General features: G+C 45.9%; 1 protein-coding gene across 3 annotated transcripts in view; it reads right to left on the bottom strand.

The window, feature by feature from the left end:
• ABR (ABR activator of RhoGEF and GTPase) overlaps nucleotides 1-12,391 on the bottom strand; it is a 298,588-nt gene that overhangs the window by 135,858 nt on the left and 150,339 nt on the right. The gene's annotated exons all lie outside the window — the stretch shown is intronic.

The raw sequence follows: 12,391 nt of genomic DNA, 5'->3' as shown, positions 1-12,391 counted from the left end.
GCCAGACCCTGCACGCAGCGCAGCACAGGAGAAGGCGAGAAAGAAACGGAACTACACTTTCCTCCTGAGCAAAATGCAGGGCGCCCAAAGCGAAGAGAAGAACGTGGAGGAGGTGTGCAAAATTAACTCCTTTGGAGAAATTACCCAGAGAGAATCTCCAAGACCGGTGCAGGGAAATTAGGTGCCCCAGGCCAACTTTCAGCTTTGTTTTCCCTCTTCCCTCGTTTTTTTTTTTATGGTCCAAGGTCCCTTCGATTATCCGGACAACGCTACTATTAAAAAATGCATAGACAACATCACCGCCAGGTGCAACTTTCTTTAAATTAGTCCCCCTTACTTTCTTACTCCTGTAACTGTCTTATCTATCAAAGACTGAGTGGAATTGTCCAGATCAGAATGATGTGCACTAATGAAAGTGTCCTCCAATGCATCTGATAATATAGGAATCTTTATTCATCCAATGACATAGAAATACATCCAACCACTCAATGACTTGACATGCACATGTTTCGGCCAACAGGCCTTCCTCAGGAGTCTTGAAAGTCACCTATGTGTATATCTAGAATATATTGCCACTCTGATAGGGGAAGGGGTAAAACGCAGACCTCACGGACCTGACGGACCTCGCGGATCTAAACCCGTACGGCCTTAAAAATCTGAGGTCCGTGTCCGTGCCGCTTGTAGTTTCTGTCGAGACAGACCTTGAGATTTTAGCACTGACGGATCCGTCTCAGCATAGGGAGGGAAAAGTGTTAGGATCCATCAGCGCTAAAATCTAATTGAGGTCTGTCAAAGCCAGAGACTAGTGCTGGAATTTGGAGACTTCTTTTCCATAACGCTCCAGCACTAGTCTCTGGCTCTGACAGACCTCGATGAGATTTTAGCGCTGACGGATCCTAACACTTTTCCCTCCCTATGCTGAGATGGATCCGTCAGTGCTAAAATCTCATCAAGGTCTGTCAGCGACAGAAACTACAAGCGGCACGGACACGGACCTCAGATTTTTAAGGCCGTACGGGTTTAGATCCGTGAGGTCCGCGTTTTACCCTTTCCCTCTGATAGATCTTGCCAGACTTCGAATAAAAAAAAAACGTAAACTAAAACGTCTCAAAAAGCGAATATAACATCAGGTAACAATATATCAGAGTGGCAATATATTCTAGATATACACATAGGTGACTTTCAAGACTCCTGAGGAAGGCCTGTTGGCCGAAACATGTGCATGTCAAGTCATTGAGTGGTTGGATGTATTTCTATGTCATTGGATGAATAAAGATTCCTATATTATCAGATGCATTGGAGGACACTTTCATTAGTGCACATCATTCTGATCTGGACAATTCCACTCAGTCTTTGGTACATTTGTGTCTGTGGTTTTGTTTTTTCCCCCCTATTTTTGCTTTTTACTGTCTTATCTATCTACATGTTCCATCTTTGCTTACACACACTATGCTGTCTATTCAAATGTTTTATTGCTATTGTAATGTAGCATACTTTGCAATATTTGAATATTTTTTTCTGCTGTAATTGTCTATTGCTTGTTTTTGCTGTACACCACCTTTAAGGACCCATTTATCAAGCTGCACTATTGTTTTTTTTTTAGTGCGGGCCAGAACAGTAAATGCTCTGACTCTCATAGAATTCCTATGAAGGTCAGAATACCTATCTCAATAGCCCCTGCTAAAAGGTTCATAGTCAAAAGCGCGCGCCAACAAAGGCACGCCGTGACAACTGAGCGCAAGGCGGAAGCCCGCATCGAAGAAAAGCAGTGTTTTAAGGGGCTCCGACGGGGGGGGGGGGTGTTGGTGGGGAACCCCCCCACTTTATTGAATACAGATCGCGCCGACGTGGGGGGGTTTGTGGGGTTGTAACCCCCCTCATTATACTGGAACCTTAACTTTTTCCCTGTTTTTTTAGGGAAAAAGTGTCATTTTCAGTAAATGGGGAGGTTACAACCCCCCCAAGCCCCCCACAACGCCGGCACGATCTATATTCAGTAAAGGGGGGGGGTTCCCCACCAACACCCCCTGTCGGAGCCCCTTAATACACTGTTTTTCTTCGGCGCGGGCTTGCGCCCAGTTGTCTCGGCGCGCCTTTGTCGGCGTGCACTTTTGACCTGTCACCCTGCTAAAAACCTCTAATGCAGCTTGATAAAAAGGGGGAGGGGGTTGTTAGTGAATTCCTTCATAAAAGGCAGTAAACACATCCTAATAAAATGAATAAATATTAACTTTATTTTGTATGTGCATACCTAATTATGATACTTCTTTATTAAAAATTCAGTTACCTGGATGAATGGGGCCATTTGAAAATTGCACACTATCTTTGTGGGTAAAGTAGGAGCTTTGGAGCTGTCTGGCTGCGAGGATCTTCAGTTTTGCATAAGTTTTGCTTTTTTTTTTTGCTATCACTCCCTCCCCGCTAGGCTACCATCCAGTTTGCCTAATGGTTAAGACAGCCCTTCCTGGCATAGGGGTGAGGCTCATTCCTGTCATAGCATATACAAAACCAAATTCACCAGGAGGCAATACCTTTTCCCAAAAGAAGGAGCAGGAAAATCTCTGTAATCTTGGGGCTAATGGCAGAGAGCAACTTTAAAACTCCAGATGATGCTGTATTCTGCCACTAGGCCAGAAATTGACCTGACAAAGAGATTTAATATAGAATCTAATTTTGTTGGAGTGCTCAGGTTCCAGAAGGCAATTGGGTGAAGCATTAGGCCTGACAGTGTGCTGGCGCTGCATTTTATTGGAGCACACATTTGCTACCAGTCACCAGTACACTACAGCACCCACCCTGTGTCAACAGCAACCACAGAAAAGATGGTAGTGACAGGTGACACAGGTAATCAGAAAGCATTGGGGAGGGGGGGAGGAAAGCCTCCCCACAAAATGCTTCCCAATTGGTACGTGAAAGTCATAAATATCTCCTGTTCTGGATTACTACACAACGATGTCCTTATCTTGCCTACACAACACACTGCCTACCTATCTCTCAGACACCCTGTCCCTGAGCTCCAAATACAGCATGGAAAAGAACAGAATAAAAAAGACAAAACATTATTCTTCCCTCAGTTAATCAAGTCATACCAGAGCCACAGTGACACTATCAGACTAAAAATGCCCTCTCCTTTCCATCCTTCCACCAGTGCTCAAATGTGCCAAAATGTGTGTCTAGGATCTACGAACAGGCATTGTGAAAAAAATGGCTTGTCTACTATGCACTATCCAGCCCATGTCCCTACAGATAAGTGTTAAAAAAAAAAAACCAACCCCCAACAACCTTCTCTCTTTACAATTAATTACGGCAGAGAGAAAGAGAATAGAGGCTGAAGCTTGAGACGCCCATAGAAAGCAGAGAAGTGGCCAAAGTGATTAATAGCTGGAAGCTAAGTGCAAAGAACCCACATTTCATAAAGCTACAGCCGGCAAATTGCAAAAGCTTTCAAAACAAGCTTTGAGTGGTGCAAAACTCCAGCACTGCCCCTCAGACAGCTTTACACTGGCAGTGTGCCAGGTCACATATTACATCACATACTGCAGACTCATTGGCTGTAGCAGTATGTGACATCATCTGTAAATTCTTAAGAAAAGCTCTGTTACTCACTTGTTATGCATAGCCAGTCGTGTCCTTATTCTTTTTCAGTCAGGAGTTTCTTCCTGCTCTTTTATACTTCAAAGAAATATATAATTTTCATGCTTGCTAACAAGCCGGAGGTGTGTTACAATTCCAACTAAAAATATCACCAGTAGGAAGAGAACCGAGGGCTAGATTTGGCACCACAAGCCTTCAAGCACAACTACCCAGGGATTTCTTTCCTATTTTATATTGCTCCCCTTCCCTTTCCCTAAAATACTTTGTGGGGCTACTGGAGCAAGAATGCTAGGCCAGAAGCCCAGCACCAGGCTCTCCTTCAGGAAAGCTGCAGTGGTGACCCTGGATCCAGCCACTGGGTGTCAGCAGTGTATAATATCTGGGATTCCCTTCCTACTGCACAAACTTTGCAGTATCACCACAGCCTACTCAGCCCTCAGGGCAAAAATAAAGCCTGGACAATTGCATATTTTTCACCTGGCACCTCCTCCCAGCTCATGGGTGCCTCAGGGTCTGATTTAGGCATAAACATAATTAAGGCTGCCAACTAGATCCAGATTTGTACAACAGGGTTGATCCAATCCTAGGTTTACCCTGTTGCATGCATGACTTGTAATTCTGTTTTCCCCATTGCATTGCCTAAGAAAAGCAATACTACAAATCCCAGCATGCACTGGGATAAATGCAGGACTGGATCAACCTTGTCATGTGAATCTGGATCCAGTTGACAGCCTAAGATAAAAATAGTTCTGAAGGCATCTAAAAACCTGGACTTCTCCCTACTTCTCTACTCCCCTCCATTCTCAATCTTTGATAAACAATATTTAAACCCAGCCTTGCCTCCTTTCCAGTGTAATTCTTTTTCCCATGCCTTCTCTTCTGCCAGCTTCAATTTGAAGTGTGAACACAGTGCAAGTAGGTTCAATGAGACTGCAGGGCACCATACATTCAGGCTAGACTGAAGCTTAACAGAGAAAGAGACATCACAAATTAAATACACTAAAACAGGAGAACTACACAGGAAAGGAGGTATTTATAGGGAAGATCATGCCAGTGGAAGGGGTGAATAGCATTTGCGCTGGTGCATACCAGTTCAGTAACTCTGGATTAATTGGACTCGGAGCAATGGTAGTGAGGCACCCTATCCCAGGGACAGTCTTGCTCATCCTGGTAGGACCTCTACATGGCATGTGTGCTGATGTTTTTACTTCCAGGGGAGGGGTTAAGATGAAATGCAGGGAGTAGCCTAGTATTTAGAGCAGCAGGCTGACAACCAGCCAAGTCAATCCAAATCTTGCTGCTGTTCCTTACAATTTTGGGCAAGCCATTCCACCCTCTGTTGCCTCAGGCACACAGATTATGAGCTCTCCAGGGAAAGGGAGAATACTGCGCTGACTTGAACAACAATGTTTCCGCTTACATTATTACCCTGTGAGCACTACTCACTATTATGCAACAAGGAAAACTATTTATATGTACTGAGCTGAACTTTTCTGCATTGTTAACAAGGTGGAGTGCCCTTAGAGCAGGGGTGTCAAAGTCCCTCCTCGAGGGCCGCAATTCAGTCGGGTTTTCAGGATTTCCCCAATGAATATGCATGAGATCTATTTTCATGCACTGCTTTCATTGTATGCTAATGGATCTCATGCATATTCATTGGGGAAATTCTGAAAACCCGACTCTTATTTAAACCTTTTCTAGCGCCACTATATCTTTCTTGATTTAAAAAGACCACATACTCCAGGTGAGGTCGCACCATGGAGCGATACAGGGGCATTATAACATTCTTAGTCTTGTTAACCATCCCTTTTTTTAAATAATTCCTAGCATCCTGTTTGCTTTTTTGGCCGCCACCGCACATTGGGCGGAAGATTTCATCGTATTGTCTACAATGACACCCAGAACCTTTTCTTGGGCGCTAATCCCCAAGGTGGTCCCTAGCATCCGGTAACTGTGATTCAGGTTATTCTTCCCAATGTGCATCACTTTGCATTTGTCCACATTAAATTTCATCTGCCATTTGGATGCCCAGTCTTCAAATTGTGCCTTTGCTTTGCTTTCCTCTCCTCTACTCCCTTGCTTGTGCATCACAGGAAAATGTCGTGTGCTGGAGCTTGTCTCGTGCTGCGTGCCTGCACATACCTTAGCAGGAACTATGTTTAACAGTGGGGATGTCTTCGTAAGAAAGTCACCGTTCCCTTCCAGCCTGTAGCCAAAATGTTTACAGCAGTGACTGGACTAAGAACCAGGGTAGCCCAGTTCAAATCCCACTGTGGCTCCTTGTGATTTTAGGCAAATCACTTAACTCCCTGCCCCCACTACCTCAGATCAGTAGCATAGTGAGAGTAGGAGGTGCCTCCTCTCCATCCCCCTGATCCTTTCATGCCCCACATGCCACCCTCCCGCCCAACCTTCCCATCCCCGTACCTCTTTAAATCTGTCAGCACGAGCAGCTTCTCTGGCCTGCTACCCACGTCGGCGTTGGCTTTCCCTCTGACATCACTTCCTGGCCCTACAACCCAGAAGTGATTTAGAAGGAGCTAGGCCAGCACAAGCAGCAGGCTAGAGTAGTTGTTTGCAGTGGGGAAGATTTAAAAGAGGTACGGGGCGGGGTAGGGAGGGCACAAGCATGGCATGGTGGGGGGAGGCAGAGAGGTGCTGGTGCCCCCACCAAGAAGGCACCTGAGGTGGTCCACCCCCTCTGCCACCCCCTTACTACTCCACTGCCTCAGAAACAAACTTAGGGCTCCTTTTACTGAACGGCGCAAGAGGTTTTTAGAGTGGGCCGGTGACCTAAATGCTCCGATGCTCATACCGTGCTTCCCCGAAAATAAAACAGAGTCTTATATTAATTTTAAGCCAAAAAAAGGCACCAGGTCTTATTTTTGGGGTATGTACATGATCATCTCTCCCTTCCTCTCCTTCACCCCAATTCTTCCTCTTTCATTTCTCTCCCCCACATGTGCAGCAACTTTCCTCCCCTCCCTCATGCAGCAGGACCATTGCCCAGCTTCCCTTCCCTCCCTCCCATCCCTTGTGCAGCAGGACCCTTGAGCGAGCACCCCTCCCCCCCCCCCCCCGAGCACCTGCCACACAGCCCATCCTTCCTACCATCGGAACCCAGCTGCGAGCCCTACTTACCTCCCTAAGCAGTGTCAGGCCAGTAGCACTCTAGCAGGCTGCTTTGGCCTTGTCCGCCTGTGAACTCTGCCGCGTTATTGATGACGTCATCAGTAACGTGGCAGAGTGAATTCACGGGGGAACAAGGCCAAAGCAGCCTGTTAGAGTGCTGCCAGCCCGACGCCCGCATTAAAAACATCTAGCGCCGTTTAGTAAAACCCAAGGTTCGATTGTAAACCCTCTAGGGGCAGGAAAATACCTACTGTACCTGAATGCATCTTGCCTTTGGCTTTAACTGGAAAAAAAAAAAAAAAAGTGTGAATTAAATCCAAAATCCCTTTACTTCCCTACATGGAAACATATGATCAGCCGGAAAACCTCCGGGATACTGACAGCTGCTTTTCCATAATTCACCCCTTGTAGCTTTTGAAATGCCTCCATGTTCAACCACAGAAATAAGCAAAAGGCTTTCAACATCAGCTCCTTACCGCTTCAGATTCCTCCCTCTTCCACACATCAAAGCTGGGATTGCAGTGGGTGTGGGCATAGCCTCTGCTGAAAACCCTTTAATGTCCTCTACACAGAACAAGGAGTTTAGCATTCAGGAGTCCAGCAGCTTCCTGAACTTAGCAGTACTGAAAGTCAAGCATGAAACCTGCTACACAGAAATAGCAAGCGTATGGCTGGTAGTCCTGTCGCCCAAATTTAAGGTCTGTTGGTACCTGGGATGTAGCCAACTGCTTTTCTTAACCCCTTCAAAGCCCATCAAGGAGAGATTGCCAGAGTGCGGAGTCCCCCAACAAGTCTCACTAAAGCCTGGAAGCCCACTAGGGAAGGAATACTTTCTCATGCCAGAGCTAAAACCCTTTTTAAAAACATTTCTATATAGTGTATAGTGTTGAATAGAGAAATCTCAGATTTATGACACACCTTTTCCCAACTCCAAGTGCAGGATTAAGTTACATAAATTATTTCTCTGCTCAACTGGAGTCTGATCTAAGTTGTATCTGAGGCAGTGGAGGGTGAAGCACTTTGCCTAAAGTCAAAGAGCAACAGCATTCACTCAGCAGCCCTGATTATCTCTCTTCACTTATCCTTCCCTAGTCCCCCCCCCCCCCATCTTGAGCTCCGCTCAGCCGGTAAGTCCCTCCTATCTGTGCCCTTCTCCTAGGGTTACCAGATTTTTGGTCTGGAAAAAGAGGATGCATCAACCTGCCCTGTTCTGGACCCAACCCCAGTCCCACACAAACCTTGTCTCTTCGGGGCCACATCTGGAGGGCGTCTGCGCTTGCGCGGATGTGATGCCATGCGATGACATCACATGCACATCACCACCATCGCATCCGCGGATGCCCTCTGGATGCAGACAAAGTGCTGGGTTTTGAAAACATAAGAACATAAGATCTGCCGCTGCTGGGTCAGACCAGTGGTCCATTGCGCCCAGCAGTCCGCTCACGCGGCGGCCCTTAGATCAAAGACCAGTGCCCTATTTGAGACTACCCATACCTGTGCATGTTCTGTTCCAGCAGGAACTTATCCAATCTTTCCTTGAATCCCTGAAGGGTGTTTCCCCCTATAACAGCCTCTGGAAGAGCGTTCCAGATTTCTACCACTCTCTGGGTGAAGAACTTCCTTACGTTTGTACGGAATCTTTTCCCTTCTAACTTTAGCAAGTGCCCTCTCGTTCTCTCCACCTTGGAGAGGGTGAACAATCTCTCTCTACTAAGTCAATTCCCTTCAATATCTTGAATGTTTCGATCATGTCTCCTCTTTTCAAGGGATAAGAGGCCCAGTTTCTCTAGCCTCTCATTGTACAGCAAAATCTCCAATCCCTTAACCATTTTAGTCGCTCTTCGCTGGACCCTTTCGAGTAGTACCGTGTCCTTCTTCATTTACGGCGACCAGTGTTGGACGCAGTATTCCAGGTGGGGGCGTACCATGGCCTGATAACCTTCTCCGATCTGTTTGTGATCCCCTTCTTAATCATTCCTAGCATTCTGTTTGCCCTTTCCGCAGCCGCCACGCATTGCTTGGTTTAATTGACTTGTCTACAAGTACTCCCAAGTCTCTTTCTTGGGGGCTCTCTCCGAGTACAGGACAGGACATCCCATATTCGTGCATATGATTTTTGTTACCGACATGCATCACCTTGCACTTATCCACCTGGGCAGTCCTCTTCTCTTCCACTGCTGACTCCAGACTCCATCCCTTCTGTCTTGCTGCGCCTGGAACAAACTATTCAAATCCCTTCGGCGGGCTCTGTGTCTGTTAGTGTTCGAATCCAAGTTGAAAGCCCACTTCTTCGAATCTGTTTTCAACTCCTTCTTCTCACCTCGAGTTCTGCATCCCCAACTCTATATGCCATGTCTGTCTGTCCAAGTTAGACTGTAAGCTCTTCTGAGCAGGAACCATCTATTAAATCTCAAAATGTACAGCGCTGTGTATGCCTTTCAGTGCCATAGAAGTGATAAATAGTAGTAACAGCAGGAGAGGCAGAATCGGAACCCTAGCTTTCCTGATTTATAACTGGGTTCTCTAACAACTACATCACCTACAGGGCACCCAGATACCTATGAAAGGACTAGTTTTAAACAGCATTTTGAGTTCACTTTCTATAAGCAAGTGCTTTGGGCTTAAACAGGGACACTGAGGGAGGTCCCCTGAGGCTCAAAGACAGGGGCTGAAAGTAGCAGTCTCTTAAAGCTTGGCTTGAACTCTAGAGTTTTCTAATCTACGGTAATCCCTTCCCCCCCCCTTGAACCTGAGGAACCAGCAGTGCAGACAGCTGTGTATGATAGGATGTTACCTGACAAGCTTACAAGTTCTGTTCCCAGAGTGCAGCATTTTATGGAGCTGGAAGGAAGAAGGTTGGGCAGACCTAAAAAATAATCTAAATACAACTAAAGTCTTTCCAGCATAATTTCTTTTTATATACCATTTTAATTTCCAGCTCATCACTGGATACAGACAAGAAGCAAAGCCATCCCTCCCTGCTCCTGGTTATTACTCCAGTGTGTACCTTGTTACATTTCTTCTTCACCAACCCCCTCTTTTACGAAACTGTGATAGCAGTTTCTAGCGCGGGGAGCCGCGCTGAATGGCCTACGTTGCTCCCAACGCTCATAGGAACTCAATGAGCATCGGAGCAGCGCAGCTCCCCAGGCTAGAAACTGCTATTGCGGTTTCGTAAAAGGAGGCCTAAGTGTTACAAAGTAATCCTCCACTTGCAAGTGTCCATGGAGCTCACCACTGTTTCGTTAAGATAGATACTGAGAGAAAAACAACTAATATTCCAGATAGGTAATGACTGAGGATAACAAGTCTCAGTGCTGACATCTTGTGGTGACCCAAAGGAAAAACAAACGACCACTACATATCTACAGAAATAACAACATACAGATTAATAGAAACTGTTCCTCTGGCCTAATGTAAAACATTTCTTGATTAGCTTTGGGGAGCAGAGTCTGAAAACTAGGCTATTGACAAAAATGAAATGCTTTCTTCCTCCCTACACTCAACCTCCAACCCATTATGTTGTTCCTTCCTTACATTAAGCTCTTGTAAACCGTACCGAGCTCCATAATTATGGAGAGGATGCGGTATATAAACTTAAGGCTTAGTTTAGTTTAGAGTATAAGCATGCGAGTGTGAGTGAGCATGAGTCAAGGCAATCACACTAATTACAGAGGTAAAGTAATCGTGCATTTATGGGAAACTGAGCAAAATATTTAAAGGGAACACATCATCCTACTCTAAATTTATATTTAGTCCTCAACTGCCTCCTTTAAAGAGGAAGATCTCAGGGCCAGACCTCCTCCTGACAGCACTCTCATTGCACCATGCACTCTACTGCTGCGGAGGATGGGTTGCAAACTGGGACGTGGGGAAGCGAGAGTTTGATTTGAGTATTCACAGCTGCTAATATCCATGAATGGTGATCATCCTGGCTTTAATACTAAAGAACTGCACAATCCACTTCTCCCTGCTCTTATCCACGGTCATCTCCATGGATGGTTTATTTTTTTGTTTTGAATCCCTGGATTCTACATATGGCACCCGAGATGCATGTGCAAATATACTGGACAGTGAGCTCTGAATCATTAACAACTGAGTACTACCAATCAATTATTGGTTTTAATTGGCACTTATTCCTGCTCTGAGCGTGCTGGGACGTCTCCCGACTACAGAGTTGCACGGAGACAGAAATCCCACCCATCCCCGCCAGGATCCTCTCCGTCCCCACCTGTCCCCATCAGGAACGCAAAACACAGGGGAAACAAATCCACAAAAGATAGAACAATAAAAACAAGTGGAATTGTCCAATAAGAAAAGGTGCAACAAATAAAGATGTCTTTTAACTCATCTGGACAATCAGGTTATTCTTTATTCTTCCAAAAATACTCGACCCGACATGTACATGTTACGGCCTGCGTCAGGAGTCTTGGAGATCTTTGGGTGTAAATAACCTCTAGTATGGACCACTCTAGAAAACTGTATTTATCAGAACGCCGTCGTATGAATGCTGGCTGTAAAGAAAAATTGAAAAGTGACCAGGTCGCAAAAACGCAGGATCCTCTCCATCCCCACCCATTCACGCAAGGAATTACCTCCAACCCCGCCCATCCCCCATAAAAAGCAGCAATTACTTCTGACAGGATCATCAATTCCACAGTTTCTTTTGTGTTTGCTCTGCTGCTTTTCTTGTGGAATCTCTTTGGTGGAACCCTTTTTTTGTTTTCTGTTCGGGTAATTAACTTATAAACCCCCTCTTTTACTAAGGCTGATGTGTCCATTATATTATATGGATGAACCCTGCTTCCAAAGCCTTCCATCCCTGTGGGAGTCCCATTGGCTAGAAGGGGGTCCCCGTGGGAGTCCTGTGGGCCAGAGTGGGGTCCCCGTGGGAGTCCCATGGGTTAGGGGGGATTCCCACGATCCCCATTCCCGTGCAGACCTCTACTCCCAACCCCAGCATGTTAGAAGCAGGAAGGAAATAGCAGGGAACAGCGGCACTTTAGTTATCTGGCTGGGGGGGCTCAGCAACCCCACCACCAAGGGGGTGCAGGAGTTCTGGAGGAGGCCTGAGCTCAAAGATGGGGCCCAGGCCCCCCTCCCCTGTGGCTATGCCACTGGAATGCATGCTATTCTATAAGGCATGGCACCTAACTCCTATAGCATATATTTCAAAAGCAGGTGTGGCCATGAGTATGTTAGGGGTGTTCCAAAAAGTTGCATCCATAATAACAAAATACTTCCTAACTGTGCCTATTATGGGTGCTGGCAGACATAAGCCAGCACCCAAAAGCTAGGTGCAGAATCCACAGTAAGTGCTATTGTATATAAGGCACATGTCCTTAAAAGAATAGTGCTTAACGCTGAAATCTTTCAGCACTGTTTATTGACATCCCTCCTAAATGCTCACTTCACCTTTAAAGAACAAAACCAAAACAGAACAAAAAGCAGAACCTTCAGTGAAGGAAGAGACACTTTCAAAGTTACTGTAATAGCACACACAGGACTTTGCTGTGGATTCAGACTCTGCCTTGCTTGTACCACAATAAGGCACTCTATTAAATCCGTTAATTCTTTACCCTTTACTTTGGAGTTCTTTCCTCACCATGGCAGAGCCGTGTGGCTGTGTGGTTTGTGTGAAACAAACCTGTATTGTGCATCAGCC

Source organism: Geotrypetes seraphini, chromosome 15 (assembly GCF_902459505.1).
Source record: "Geotrypetes seraphini chromosome 15, aGeoSer1.1, whole genome shotgun sequence".
Taxonomy (NCBI): Eukaryota; Metazoa; Chordata; class Amphibia; order Gymnophiona; family Dermophiidae; genus Geotrypetes; species Geotrypetes seraphini.
Note: the sequence above shows the minus strand (reverse complement) of the source record. Positions and strands in the feature narration are given on the sequence as shown.